Raw genomic sequence first — 16340 nt, 5'->3', positions numbered from 1 at the left:
CGAACCTAGATGAAAAAAAACCTATAAGGTTTATGTAAAGTCTGTTTTCAACTTAGTTGCAAAAGGTCATAATTTCTTGAATTTTACCTCGATATAGCCCTTATTTTGGTATAGCTACGATATGTAGGATATAATTAACAGTATGTATTAGCTTTCAGTTAAGTATAGTTCGTTAATATTGTTTTAATTGCATTAATAACATGTTATGAAGGAAATAACATATCTACACAAAACAGAGTCGATTTGCAAGGAAATATCAGTCAAAATCTTCCTTAGAACTCATTTTAGGTAGTGGGATTGTTGAAAGTTAATGAAACTGCTTCAAAAGACTGATAATCACAACTTCAAAGTCAAGACATTAGTTAATTTCACCATAACAAATCAGCCATATTGGAACTACTTTTCTAAAACTATGGAGGCCCATGTAGTGTAATTTTTTTCTAAAAACCACCTTTCTGACCGAAAAATAATGCATGATATGTATGTTATGGTTTGTTAAAAAAAGAATCATTAACAAATATTGGAGCACAGTTTATTATTTATATTGATAATTACATTAATTAGCACATCACATACACATATGAAACATTTTAATCATCGTATAAAACAGTAAACCCAGTGTCACCTTATTAGATGTCAACAGAATAGTAGGGTGGCTATAATGTGGCACATATATAAGTTACTAAGTATATTTGTAATTTAAGAATAAAAATAAAAACCAATTCTTCAATAAAATTGACATAAATTCCATACATAAGATTTCAAGTTATGTATTGTGCTATCATTTTAGCGGTTGAAGCATGAGTCAAATTTCAATTTAATTACCGTTCATCATTATTGAAGCTTTTGTAATAATCGCATTACTTCCAATCTAATCAAGACATTGACTCATTTACCAATTTACATATCCGTAAAACAATATCATCTGCAATACTTCGGGCAACTAAATCAGCCAAGTTTTACTTTCGCGATGGGCTACTCCGGTACGATTTGAGTGCTCCAGTACATCACACGCGAGTGTACAAACTTTGGAATGTTGCTTGACTTGTAGTTGCAGACGTGAAAAAAGCTTAGATGTCTTTTGCTTAGTGAGGAAGATACCACGCCAACATCATCTCATCGGATATCACCATATCATAATTGTAGCTACCAATATTTACAAACACACAGTGACGGGGTAACTTTCAGGCAACAGCGTTTTATTGAAAATATAAACTACTGCCATGTTTACCTATGAGTCTTACTACATATATAAACCAAGCACAAGAATCTCTGTAATCCTGCAGCAAATAGTCAATAATGTAAACCTTGTTATCCACTTCATAGAGATTTCTATACATTGCATCATCAAATCCATCATTCCTATAAAACTGAGTACTGTACAGTTGTCGATTGACACTTTGTGTGTTTCAGTGTCCTCTGGTGGAAAAGGAGTCGTGAGACAAATTTCATTCAATGTTCTTCGTGCATTTCTGGTATAGACAATAATAAAGCTAGGTGTTAAAAAAAGTCTCTTGATATTTCGTAAAAGTTTTTTAATATCCAGAAGAAATTTCACAAATGTTTCTTAATGATGTCTCATAAAAACCCCACAAGACCATCTCAAATGAAATGTCAATTCCCAAGAATATTCACTTGTCATGGCCCTACATTCAATACTATTCATTTTCATTTACCTGGCAACATTTGGACCAGATGACAATGTTTTGGTATCTGGGTAGATAAATAAATATAGTGCAATGATGTATTACCTATAAGGAACTTCTGGATGAGGCTTCAATTCATCGAGTTGCTACACCTCCATTGCTACACCTCCATGACCACACTACAACAGACAAGATGACAGGACGCAATATAAACATGCATTGAGATTGACGAGCATCTATTCCCATTACATGCAGATGTAAACACTTTGGAATGTGTGGGTCTTTAGAGCTTCCTCCTCATATGTTCACGGTAATGTTGTTATTCGGCATGTGCTTCTATGGCTTCAATTAGTTGTGCTGCTCACCTGTGTTATAAAATAAATAAAAGTTATAATTAGTGTTAATTAATTGGTATTCAATGTCTTTAAAAAATTCACTTTCAGATTCTTTGCAGACTAATTTCTTTTGACATAGCATACTAATGGCGCCTTTTTGAGTGCTGCTTCACTGAAATGCAATGCAGTAGACACTTATTTGACATATATGCTTCTTCCATGCTTCCATAAATTGTTTACTTTTTATTGACACTTCAAACAGTAATATAAATAATCAGTTTTTCAGTCCCATTTTGATTTTTCTGATTTCTTTTCTTTTTAGTAATACTCCGACATTTGTGTAATTCAATTCGGCATCAAAAGTATTTTACTATTTAAGGAATTATACTCTTGTTTGGAAAACTATGACAGGAAATATTGTCATTTTTGTAAATTAACTGCGGAGCGATATCGCCATGTCGTCCGAAACGAAAATCAGACGAAGAGGAAGAATGTTGGTCTGAATATGAACAAAAGGCCTGGTTACGACATGTACTAGTTATTTATGGTTTATTCGATGTCAACGCCGTCTTTTATGGACGGACCGATCGCTTGTGATTGCGACGGAAATAATCACCATTTTGTTTACAGCTATAAAAATGGCGGCCTCCATTGGACAACACGATGACTTTCGATTTAACCAAAATCCATGTATGGATGTTTAAACATAATTTATTTCATAGACGTACCTCACTGTATATAAAATCTTATTTTTGCCAAAGTTTCAATTCTCAAACATGAATAGGTTAGCAGTTCTAATTTCCCCCAAAAATAGTGGCAAAATATTCACAAGTCACTCATTTATATTTCAAATAGCACTATTTTTGAGTGCGTGGCAAACGTTCAATCATAGTTATAGTGTGTTTGAATTAATAACTCTAACATCGAAAACGACAATTCAGCACAGCTTGTGATAAATGTAATATTTACACATGAAATAAAGGGACATGAAGGTCAATTATTAGTGGTTACATGAACCTTAAGTTGTTTGAAACATTTAACTCTGTGCTGGTACAAGAAATAGGTATAGACCAGATACATGTAGATCAGGAGGCACAGAGTCCGATACATACACCAGACACATCTAGTACAGAACCAGACCTGTCAATACAAACCCCGCCAAACAAGACGTACACATATCGGAAATAATCGAAACACTTACATCAAAGCCATCTCGACCGTTTTCAGTAGGAATGTAGGAGTTACCTCCCCTCCATCAACATCGTGCCGATAGGGATCGATAGATAAGGGATAGATCCCGATACGGGATAGATCGAGCAAACCGCTGAAATAGGTCGATAACACTATAAACAGAAATTAAACAACCAATAATTAATAAATAACAATGATTAGAGAACAGGAAGTTAAAAAGGCCGCGGGCGCTCTTTCTGTTCTCAGCCTGGAACGCCCGTGGCCTGAGGCCAAACCTTATAGAACTTAAACAACTAATTACAGAGTGCCCCGATATAGACACTATCAAAATTCAAGAAACAAAAATTAGACAAAATCTTTAAGTTCCCAAAATTATGGGTTATTTTGAACCTCTGAAATTCGGCAGTTCTAAAACGGGGCTGGCTATATATATTAAAAACAATATAGCGTAAACATCTCTGCGTAGTATTTAATACTAATGCTTCTTGGGGTGATCATGTTAAATATATTTATGATAAATCATGTAAAAGATTAAATATTCTGCGTATGCTAAAACATAAAATTGATAGGAAATCTTTAGAATTACTATATCTCTCCTTCATTCGTCCTACTTTAGCATATGCCTCTTCTGTATTGGGTAACTGTAGCACTGCGGAAGAAAAACTACTGGAATCCGTTCAAATTGAAGCAATGAAAATTGTAACTGCCGATATCAGTTGATCTTGAAATATCTAAAAACAATTCGCTCACATGGATATCTAAGCAATCATGGCAAAATATTCACCTTATAAGATCCAAGGGAATTGGCCAGACCCTAAGGCCAAACCTTGTAACGTATCTGTATTAGATTTTTCATGCCCAACAAGTTTATGTATGGTTTTGAGGTGGGGATCTCAACTGTTTCCAAGCTGTGACTACGAAACTAGGTCCCTAGGGTTGTGGCCTGACCCCAGGGTCAGTTCTAATATCATGACAGCATTTGTCTCTTTATGCCCAGCATTTGTATATATAGTTGTGGGGTGGGGATCTCAACCATTTCAAAGTTATGAACCAGGGGTTAAGTATGCAAGGGTGGGGCAGATCCCGGGTCAATTCTAATATCATGACAGCATTTGTTTCTTTATGCCCAACAATTGTATTTTGTATATAGTTCTGGGGTGGGGATCTCAACCGTTTCAAAGTTATGACCCAGTGGTTAAGCTTGCAAAGGTGGGGCAGATCCTGGGGTCAATTCTAATATAATGACAGCATTATGCCCAACAATTGTATATATAGTTTTGGGGAGGGGATCTCAACAGTTCCGAAGTTATGACCCAGGGGTTAAGTCTCCAAGGGTGAAGCCAGACCCCGGGGTCATCCTGGAAGCATATGTGCATTCTTCCTTTTGTACTCACCAGTTGTATATATAGTTTTGGGGTGGGGATCCCAACCGTTTCAAAGTTATGAACCAGGGGTTAAGTATGCAAGGGTGGGGCAGATCCCGGGGTCTATTCTTATATCATGACAGCATTTGTCTCTTTATGCCCAATAATTGTATATTGTATATAGTTTTGGGGTGGGGATCTCAACCGTTTCAAAGTTATGACCCAGTGGTTAAGCTTGCAAAGGCGGGACAGATCCTGGGGTCAATTCTAATATAATGACAGCATTATGCCCAACAATTGTATATATAGTTTTGGGGAGGGGATCTCAACAGTTCCGAAGTTATGACCCAGGGGTTAAGTCTCCAAGGGTGAAGCCAGACCCCGGGGTCATCCTGGAAGCATATGTGCATTCTTCCTTTTGTACCCAGCAGAATAGGGTGGCACATAACACGATGAAGGGATTTTTCTGTGGTATAATCCATGCAGAGGGAATTTTCTAACGACAGGAAATACTTGTACTGTGACAGAACAGTGCTGAAGCAATCGGGTTTTACTATCCCTGATACGTTGAAGGACAGCAAGTAGCGGTCTTCGTTATTGCACTCTACTGACTTAGCTCCACATGAGCCAAAAATGTCCACCTGTATACCATGCGACCACAACAGTTCGATAAATTTCAACCGTTTGCCAACAGTGGGACAATGACTTATGAAAACCACAGCTGTTCTGTTTTTCTTAGCATAAATATCGTCCAGATCCTTCTTAGTGTATTTTGGTCTGTCGCTTTTCCTGATATAACCATGTGCAATAGGGAAATCAGCATCACGCCGATACGTCATCGTCCAGTTAACTTTATTCTTTAGTTCGTAAAAGCACTTACTTTGAAAATAGTAGTGTGGTGTTTCAAATTCAGCAAATATCCACACTTGACCAGGGGGTTTGTTTGGTGGAATCTCTTGGCTTAAAAATAATCGCATCACTTTGTTCCATAGGGACCTCCCCTTTTGTGACAATACAATCAGAGACGGGACATCTCTCAAATTTCTTTGACGTACCCCAGGTATCTAAAGTCCAGTCAGTAAACACGTGATAAAACTGGGGATTGTAGAAATAAATGTTTTTTGCTTGAATTCCTACTGTTTTTGTCATATTTCCGAATGCATCATGGGATGAACGTTTGTTATATGATGGCTGCATTTTAAGGAAGGGTGTTCCACTTACTCTTACTTTCATTGTGTTCAAATCATTCTGCTGTCGATAGAGAAATATTCCGACGATGATGCAATGGAGATCATGGAATGAACCACAGCAAGTCTGTAACATGGTTAAACTCCTACACGCATCGTTCCTGAAATGGAAAACATGCGAATTATACCATTTTTTATTTTATTAATTTTAACATTGATATCTTCAATATATCTATCTATCTAACTATCTCTCTATCGATCTATATGTTATACTACACAGAGACCAACATGGCGTGAATGCGGAGGGGTATAATGGTGTATATGGTGTGTAAATAGGTCTTGGAACAAAAAGAAATACATTTGTATTATTTATTTTGAGATGCATTGTAAGTAAGAGATATGAATCACAGAAAATAGGACACATCTGACGGAAATCATTATTAACTCTCACGTCAAAAAAGCGAACAAACTAAGCAAATTTAGTGCAAGAATACTAATGTGTTTATAAATTTCGATATTTGTTAAATATAAACTAGACTTAAAATAAACATTCGTAAACTATCTTCCCGTATCACCGTTACATAAGTGACTCATTATAGGGCTTAATACTTTTTAATTTTTAATAGACCTTTTCGAATAATGTATAGATTTTAATTTTCAGTGGCTAAATTTTCGCAGTTGTTCCGATCAGAAGTTGTTCGCAGGGATTAAATCTCGCGCATCAAGGTCTGGTAAAACTGAACCGACCACGAGAATACTTTTGTGCTTGGGTGATTTGATTAAGTTCTTTGTAAAATAGTGAAACATGCGATCTTGAATAGATTACTCTTGAAATTCATAGTCTTTTTCTCATCTTATGTTTCAATTATTCCTCTTAAAATTATCTTCACATTTCCTTTATTATGCTTTATACACTCTGTATGTATTTTAGATTATACTATATAAGTGTTCATTCGATTAATTCTTACACCTTGTTGTATTAGCATGTAAACATGTACAGCCATGTGCTTTTAATATCTCACCCTATCTGCATGAGATTTGTGCAGCGTTTATCTACGGACTTTTAGTTACTTTGTTTGAACATTTTCTCATCCCTTAGCGATAGTAATATGTGTTAATATGTTTTATTACCTTGCTGTGATATTTTTCTTATGTAATTTATTGTATCTTGTTATTAAATCAATATTATTCTGCAGTTTAGTTCCTTAAGTTTTGGTGAATTTCCTTAAGGATAAACTCCTAAACATCGAGGACGATCAATTTGTGTTCTTCTTATGACAACAATTCATCGCCATATAAGGAGTTGACAGTTATACAAGATGGCCGAGTATAAGGTACATTCAAGCAGATAGCGGACTGCGTTTTCAATGCTACCGCAAGCACAAAGAGTTGATTTAATGATATTGTTCGTGCATACAGGCCTAGCATGATAACTTTACCACAATCGTGACCCCTATACGAGCAGTGATTTGGTGGAAGTATTTTTGTTGTTGTGTTTGAAATATGAATTAAATTATAAAAAGGACAGGTTTCTCCTGATACTAAATCAAATATTGCTAAAGCCATTGACAGTATAGGATAAGAAAAATATGTGATACATATTAGACTGACAAGAATGGGTGCAATGGTTGTAACATCCGAGTGTCTAGTATGATGACTATATATATTCACCGTCGTGTCCCACAAGCAGGTACTGGAATATTCTGTAGTATTTTGCTAGTATATTTTGAGAAAAAGGATAAGTTAATGCTGTTGTCGCCGTTCAATAAAATTGTCCCAGTCTACTTCTGTATACAGTTTATCTATGATGCTAGTAAGTGTGGTTGCACCAGATACACACCTTACTGCCTCAGTATGGATATGTTCGTGTATAGCACTATGTTCATCAGCCATGTTGTTCCTCACCACGTCATCTTGTTCAGTGATAGGTCTTATACATAAGTAGTAAATAGTTTGTAAAGTGTTTCGGTCACGTTTGAATTTAAGGGAACTAAGAATATTGATTCTTGCAGAGGCTGTATTAATATTGTAGTTTACAGGTTTTACCCAATTGCCATCATTCCAGAAAATAATACCCCTACGTGTTTATTTGGTTTTATTTTGTTAAACGTCCTATTAACAGCTTACGCCATTTTAGGACGTATGCGTGCATGTATGTTTGTGTGCCTGAGGCAGGCTACGCTTGTGTAATTGCCTCTTTGTGGTAGCGCTGATCTGATGCCGTCTTTATAGAGCTACCTCACCGAAATACCATGCCGAAGCCACCCATCATAGCATTCCGGATCACATTATAATGACAACGGGTGAACCAGTTGTTGCCATTACACTAAATTCTGAGCAATAAGCAGGGAATAGCAACTACCATTTTTGAGAACTTTAGTATATCCCGGCCTTTGGGACAGAACCAATTGCCTTCCTCGCCTTGGCTAACGCTCAACATTAAGTCCAAATGTAGGTATTACCAAGCAAGGCGCTAGGAAATACAAGGTAGTTAGAAGTAGAAAGAACCTGCAGGGGGGTTCATTCATTAGTGGCCTCTTACGTTACATGCAGTGGATAACAGCAGGTGTATTCTCATCTCGATCCCCAACCTACAGGGTTCCCTAGGTGCTTGTTTACTTCGAAAGTTATTTTTTCTTTAGTACCCATGTTCAATAATTGGTGCGGAGGACTATTTTTTTTACTAATTTTCAAACGTTTTTGGGACTAACGTTTTGGACCAGTTCGCTATTGTTCGTAAAACTGACTACCAGATTTCTAGTGTTTGTAGGTCTGCCTCAAGAGCGATTCCTTCTGTAGTTTGATTATTGACCTTTTAGTTTAGTGTTATGTCTTCTACAAATAATTTAATTATAGAATTCATTTCGTTGACAATGTCTTTAATGTAGATTAGAAATAGCAGTTGATAAATAATTGACCCTTGTAGGGCTCTTGCTGTTATGAAAACCCTCTTATAACACAGAAAAAAATACGTTTATATTACAAACCTCTTCATTTCACAGGGTTAGAGCCTGTATCCGATTACAGAATCATTTTTAAAAGCACTAATACAGAACACAGATGATATTTTGCAAATGTTTAGTACTTTAACTTTGCTGAAATATTTCTGTCTTAATGATGTATTCCTGATCACCTGGGCTTTTAATTTGTGTTCTTCTAAATATTATAAGACTATTTCATGTTCAGGGGTGTAGGATAGGGAAATTCCACTCGAATGGTTTTCAAATTTGGTTAAATCCAAGGCTTTGTCGAGGGTTTTGCCAAATTTGAAAATCCCGAGGGTGAAATTTCCCTATCCTACACCCTTGGGCATGAAAGTGTACTTTTACCTGTGTGTAAGATAGAACTATCATGGATAAGAAAGTGTTGTAGGAAATGTCTATCTTACACCCCATTTCACGTGACGTGACGTCACTATGGCTCAACAATAACGTGACGTCAAGAATTTGGAACTGTCGGATTCCGCAATGCCGTAAAGGCGACGTGATAGAATTACTATATATTTACCGTACACGTTAGAAAGATGTGGTTTTTAAAAGTTTTCTGCTAAAACCTTGTTTACTAATATGGGATATGTTTAATCTGGCTAGCTGATTCGTTTTCGCCTATAAAGCTCGGGCCGAATTAAAATTTTCAAAATGGTGGCCAGTCCAAACGCATTTTCATGGTTTCTGAGCTTATTCTGGTGGTTGGATTGAGAGAACAATTTATTGAATTAGCCGTGTATAAGGTACATTTAAGCTGGTAATGTGTACAGTTAATCTACTAATATTTCAATCAATTTAATTCAATATTAGTTCAGTAAATATAGGCCTTCAGCTCAAAGTAGATGCTTTTAATAAATAATAATAATTCGAGGTTTCTATATACCGTTTTATTACAATCTAGATCGTAGGTCGTCTCAAAGCGGTTAACAAATCATAAGCCGTGGTTATAGGTCCTTTGCAACCAGCCAATATCTTTCTCATCTCCCTGGGGAGCATACAGTCGGTGCTGCCATTTCGGCGCTTACAGCTAGCATTTAACAATTCTAACACTTCCCAACCACGTACTCATTTACAGCTGAGTATAGGCTGGAACAAGCGGTGTAAGGTATGTTGCAGTGCCATGACTCGAACCCTCAACCCTTCGGTCACGAGCCCGGCGTCCTACCACTAGACTTCCGTGCCTCACAACACGGTGCTATTTGCAACACTATTGATTGTGCATCAACGTCACTATACACAATTTTCAATTTCGAATTATTGGTACATGTGTACCTATCATTAAAGGTATAATATATACGTCGATAAGTATTGAGATAATGTGATATGTCACATGATATATGGAGACTATGTATAATACAATGATCGATTTGCAGGAATAGTGTATTTCAGTACAAATTACTAAGCTTTTTGTTGCTTATGGCACATATTATCATGGCGCGTTTAAATGTTACATGTCAAATGATTTTACAATAAAATCGTTTCTAATACTTAACAATTTAATACATCGATATTGAATTTTAAATTACTATATCACATGTTTCATTGAAATTTTAACATAATACATCGTCGAATGATACTGTATTGGTATTGAGTACTTTATATTGAAAATACCAAACACAAGTGTACTGTATTTTGAAGTAAAAGTATTTCAGTTTCAAGGTACTATCTTATGATGGGCCACAGCAGCTGTCATGACAACAGCATTAGTAATAAGATGTTACCTGTATTTAGTAGGTTATTGACATGGCAACTGCTTAAGTAAACAGCACCTCTCAGGATAAAATGTCTCTGGCAGTGGTTTTGTCATGCATTTGCATGGCCCATAACAGCCACATCGGCAAACGTCTGGCTTTTAAAAACATAATTAACATTCTATACAGATAACGCGTGATATGTAACACCCTGCGCGTACAGGTGTGCTCGATGGGATGTGTTTCCATATGTATTCGTGTTCAACTTCCTCCTTTAAAAGGTAATCTATAAAACATAGTCTGGTTCGGGTCTTGTTTTAATGTATTTATATTGCTCGACATGGTATTGATCAGTAAATGCCAATGCCCCAATTTCTAATTCAATAAAATGATTGATATGGGGGTCAATTCCTTTAAATCTAGGAATTAATCTATGTTGCCGTTAATTGAATCAATAATCTTATCATATGAGCAATCAAAATACTTTGAAGAAGAGAGATGATAGGAACTTCGAAAAGCAGTTTAGTGGTAGGACGCCGGGCTCGCGACCGAAGAGTTCTGGGTTCGAGTCACGCCACGGCACTTTGTTGTATTTTTGAACAAGATATTTTACTCCGCGTGTTCCAGTCTACTCAGCTGTTAATGAGTACGTGGTTGGGCAGTACTAGAATTGTTGAATGCTAGCTATGGGCCGTTCGGAATCCAATAATAATAATGATAGGTTTGGCGTTTTGTATCAGTGTTGCCTGGTGGTGCGAACCTCCGCCTTTCAATGGGATATTGAAATTCTTCTCAGGTTTCAGTTCACGCTTAGATTAGTAAGAATTTAATTCAACGGGATATTATGTTATTGACATTTACACATCGAGCATTATCAAAAGACTGGAATATTTTGATCCATGAGACCAGATCAAACAAGCCCAGATAAAGTTGGAGACCGGACCAGATTTTATTTTAAGCATGCCCTTAACGATTTTACCCGGTCTCCAACATACACGAATACCCGAATATTATCAACATTCATGCCATTAATTAACTGAAAGGATACAGAGAATATTTTTGTATTCGAGTTATAGTATGGTCGTCATTGGTAATATTTTAAGTTAAAGAGACTAACATTTTTTCTACTGTATGATTTTATGATCGAATGCGCCAAATATCAGCAAAAGCCTGAAAAGTCGATACTGTAACTGCAATTAAATGTTTGTGTGATAAGTCTATGTGCGATTTATACATGATTATTGATATTCAAAATAATCCATACACAAATATGATGCCATATTTTACAGCCAATGCGTTTGCTATTGATTTTTGTCTGATCATTTTAATCTTTTAGATTAAGATTGATGCATTCCGTTTTGCAAACGTCTGATTTTTTGTGTTTTTTTGTTTTGCCTTAAGATGTCGATAGACTGCAAAAAGGAACACTAAAACACACATCAACAAAAGAACCAACCCTAACTATCACATCTGTATTGTGTTGCATATCACGCGTTATCAGTGAATGTATTTGAGTCAACAGCTAGACGTTTTCCGAAATGACTGATATGGGCCAATATAATAATAATACAGTGTCAATTCATACTTCTAGTAGCTGGTCTTTGGTTTTTGTAGCCCTTACCACATATAACATCATATTATACGCCTTAGTTTATCAAAAAGATTTGTAATCATTGTTGTTTTTTTACGTGCAGTATGTGTACCAAATTTTATCCACGGCAATAGGTTTTTTCTTTCTTTAATTTGATTTTGTTTTGTTTTGTTTTGTTTAACCTTCTATTAACAGCTAAAGTCATTTAAGGACGTGTCTCCATGTGTGTAGTGTATGCGTGCTTTTATGTTTGTATGCAGGAGACAGGATAAGTTGGTGTGTTGAATAAATTAGGTAAACAATTATAAAGTGTAGTTCGTGTTCAATTTGACTTGCACCGTTTCTTATCTAACTACACCGTTCAGCCTGCCACTTTCAATGGCCAGTTCCTGGTTATTACATTTGAATCTTGCCATTGCTGTTCCTAATGTTTCGTCTTATATGACAGACAAATACCTCTCAGATACTAACTCTGACTTATATTTGCTATATGGTACAAGTTTGTTATTGATGTTTATGTCAGATAGCTAGGGTTGTAATGCACAATCTGTCAGTCGCTGCTTCACTATTCAGAACTGTTCTAACGCAATGAGCCTACGTCAGCCTTCCAACTTGATCAAGCTTCTGGTTTGTTTGTGTTTTACGTCCTATTAGCAGCTATGGTCATTTAAGGACGAGCCAGGTTTTGGTGGTGTAGGAAAGCCGGAGTTCATTTATATGATAACACTCGTGTGTTTAACGTCGCTAATTCTAATATTACGATGCTACTTTTGTTCTCCAAAGCCCTATAATGATCACACGCGTGTAAAGAAACTGAACTGAAGCTGAAGTTTTAGCTGTAAATTTTAGACTGAGGAAATATAAATTTAAAACATAAACATTTTGTTTGGGGTTTGACGTCCTTGCAACAGACAGTGTCATATAAGAACGGGTGCCGAGGGAGAAAGAGAGAGAAGTAGACAGGAAAGATAGACAACGGAATATCTTAAATGTTGCAAAGGGGGCAGCTAATCGATTTTGGTCTCTTCCATGTCCAACTCGTAGGAGATACGGAAGAATATCTTCGATTCTGCATGGGCCCTACAATAGCCACCTTGTACGATAAACATACAGAGGGATTCAGAAGGTCTGTTCTTGGTTTCTTTAATGTCTCCTAAACAAGGACAAGGAAGAAACACTGCAGGTAGGGGACATCAGTCGCCTCTTACAATCATGCAGTAAGAAACAGCAAGCCTACCCCCCCCCCCGCCTCCTCAAATATAAAATGACCAGATCAAGACTGAGATAAGCTACACTACCGGTGTTTATTTTCATGTACTTGAGTAAAAGTGGAATGCGTCAATGTGCCATAGCAACAATTGGTGACGTAACCAGTCCATATGGTGTACAGGGATATGCTGGCAGTTGAGAATAAGAAGTTGTATAACTTTACAACCAGTAATCTAGTGGTTGGTACACATATCTGCTTACTGTCAGAAATTTCTAAAAATAAATCTTGTATTTGGGCAAGATCAAACTTGGATAAGATCCCCGCAAGTGGTCGTCTAGGTAACAACTCTAGCATGTCAATATACACCATAGAAATGATTTATAACTGTTAAAAGGACACCGGTGTAATATTATAAACGAAAATGTTAGGAGATATACTTGGAGAAAAAAGAACCCCGTTAAACAGGCACGGCACGTCTAGATTTATTTTATTGTTTCAGAAAGTCTACTCTCCAGTATGAATCACACAGGTATAGATCCTGGTTATAGGTCGGATCATTCATTTCCCAAGATATTAGAAACGTTAAATGAATTTAAAAGAGGTTGCGGGATATGGACACTTAATTATTCACATCTACATGATTCAGAATACTTAAAAATAGTTAATAATTGCATCAATGATATAAAGAAACAATATTGCATACCAATTTATCATTTGAACAATATTGAAAACATCCCTTCTTCTGAGATTCAATTTACTATTAATGACCAGTTAATTTTGGAAACTTTGCCTATGGAAATTCGAGGGAAAACAATATCATATGCATCATGCAAGAAAAAAAACAAAAAACCTTTAGGAAAGATAATCTTAAAAAAACAATACACGAGCTTGAGGCCCAGGAAAATGTTAATTTAGATGAATTAAATGGTGAAAAAAGATTTAGAGAAGATAAGATAGCATAAGACTAAAGGCAGTATTATTATATCACAGGCGAAACGGGCAGAAGAAGCGGAAAAACCTACTAGTTATTTTTTTTTTAATTTAATAAATAGAACTTATATCTCAAGAATAATACAAAAATTACAAATCGACAATAACAACTTAATAACAAAACAGGAAGTCATATTACAGGAAGTTTGCTCATTTAAAAAAAAAAATCATTATGGTGTCTCTAACAGCACAGCTGATAATATACAAAATGTAAACTTGACATGTTATCTTAATAATAATGAAATCCCTAAACTATCTCGAGAGGTGTCTGATAGTCTAGAAGGGGGAATTACATATAAAGAGGCAGAAAAACGTTAAAATTAATGAAAAATAATAAAAGCCCAGGGTCAGATGGATTTACAACAGAATTGTTTAAATGCTTTTGGGGAAAATTGGGTGAGTTTATAGACAGATCCATCAATTTTGGTTATTGTACAGGACAACTTTCTATAGCGCAGAGACGGAATTATAACGTGTATACATACCAAAAGCAGATACACCAAGGCATTTCATTAAAAATGGAGACCCATGTCACTATTGAACATTGTGTACAAAATTGCATCCGTAACTATAGCTAATAGGATAAAAACTATTCTCAATAAATTAATCAATGATGATCAAACTGGTTTTCATTCGGGTCGTTATATAGGGGTAAATACGAGATTAATATATGCTATTATGCATTATACTAAGGGAATGACATACCTGGCATGCTGATGATTCATTTGAATATCATTGTCAATATTCACTCACAAATACACTTAATTTATCATCACAAAACTTAAACAACACTAATCGAATTTTAAGATTTATCATTAAACCTGTCCCGAATTCGTTACAATACCTTTTCAAATTCTTCATTATCATTTCTCGTTTAAACATGTTTTCATATTAAATTTTAAAAAAGCCACCCAACCCCTTTAAAGTTGAATTTTAGTATACATCATATTGTGGTAAAAAGGATTTTTGCAAGTGCAGACTGTTCTCTTCTGAATTTTTAGAACTGAATAATATATTGCGGCGATTTGCTGTAGTAAGTAAAAGAAAATTGCAGATTTGATAACAATGATCAAAGATGATCGCATTGTTGAAGTCCAATAGGTATTTAATCAAACGTTGTATACGATATATATTACGATGGTGAGAGTGATTAATTTCAAGATACGTTTCATAATTAGATCATTATCAGATTATTCTTTTGTCATCTTTTATTATATTGTAATATGGCCTTTGATTTTTTTGGAAGAACACGTTAAGTTTAGGGGAAAATCTATCCTAAGTAGTTAATGTTGGGCTTCCATACACTCATTTGAACTACTTCCATATCAACTGTTCAGTAAAACCATTTTTGTCTGAATCGGCTTTATTATTATAATTACGGGACTTGTAAGTTACACAATGAAATACAAGTTAATTATAATTGTAAACATACTACATGGGTGATATCGTATACTATTTTAGAAGTGCAGTAAAATGTGATTTTTTAATTCATTTTAACGTTTGTGCATTGTGGAAAAATCCTTCACCGCGGTTTCTTAATGCGCGAAAATACAGTTTAAATTATACAGTAGTTAAATAATATGTATGTTCGCTATCTACTCAATAATTTAAACCTTATACCAATTAACTGCTTACCTTTTTGTGAATTTACGTCCAGACACAACAAGCCTTATCTAGAGCGTGACGTAACTTGTCATTTGGTGGCAAGGTCAGCGCATGTCTCATTGTCATAAAAATAAACACGAAAAATGTTTTCTCGATTTTCAATCAAACATGATCCAAAAATGCATGTGATTGACAGTGACTATTTGTTCATCCCATAAAAGCAGTTTCTTAATTTGATAACATGATATTTTAACATAAACCATGTGCACGTACATCTGTCCTTATCATACTACTGGACACTAAACAAATTCATAGTAATTTTCGTTAAATCATTTGAACCAACCCGGAAGTTACTGTTTTGCTCATGCGCCGATCGTTGTAGCATGTTTGTTTGAACTGCTGGGTCATCGAATACAAACAAACGCCAGGTAAACTAAAACGTAATCACTCTTTTCTTTTTACATGTTATCTCAATGATCTTACGGATAACCAACGTGCAGTCTATTGAAAGAGTGCTGCGGGGGCTAGATGAGAGATTATCAG

At 35.6% G+C, this 16340-nt stretch overlaps 1 long non-coding RNA gene across 1 annotated transcript; it reads right to left on the bottom strand.

Annotated features, from left to right (window-relative positions):
• Positions 1-800: 800 nt before the first annotated feature.
• On the bottom strand, positions 801-15919 carry LOC110448116. The gene is made up of 4 exons (XR_002462682.1): positions 15828-15919; positions 5758-5884; positions 3183-3305; positions 801-2011 (listed from the first exon to the last, which is right to left on the bottom strand). It is a non-coding gene; the product is annotated as an uncharacterized LOC110448116 (long non-coding RNA).
• Between the last annotated feature and the right edge of the window lie 421 nt (positions 15920-16340).

Source organism: Mizuhopecten yessoensis, unplaced genomic scaffold, assembly GCF_002113885.1.
Source record: "Mizuhopecten yessoensis strain PY_sf001 unplaced genomic scaffold, ASM211388v2 scaffold419, whole genome shotgun sequence".
Classification (NCBI taxonomy): Eukaryota; Metazoa; Mollusca; class Bivalvia; order Pectinida; family Pectinidae; genus Mizuhopecten; species Mizuhopecten yessoensis.
This window is presented reverse-complemented; position numbering and strand designations above follow the sequence as displayed.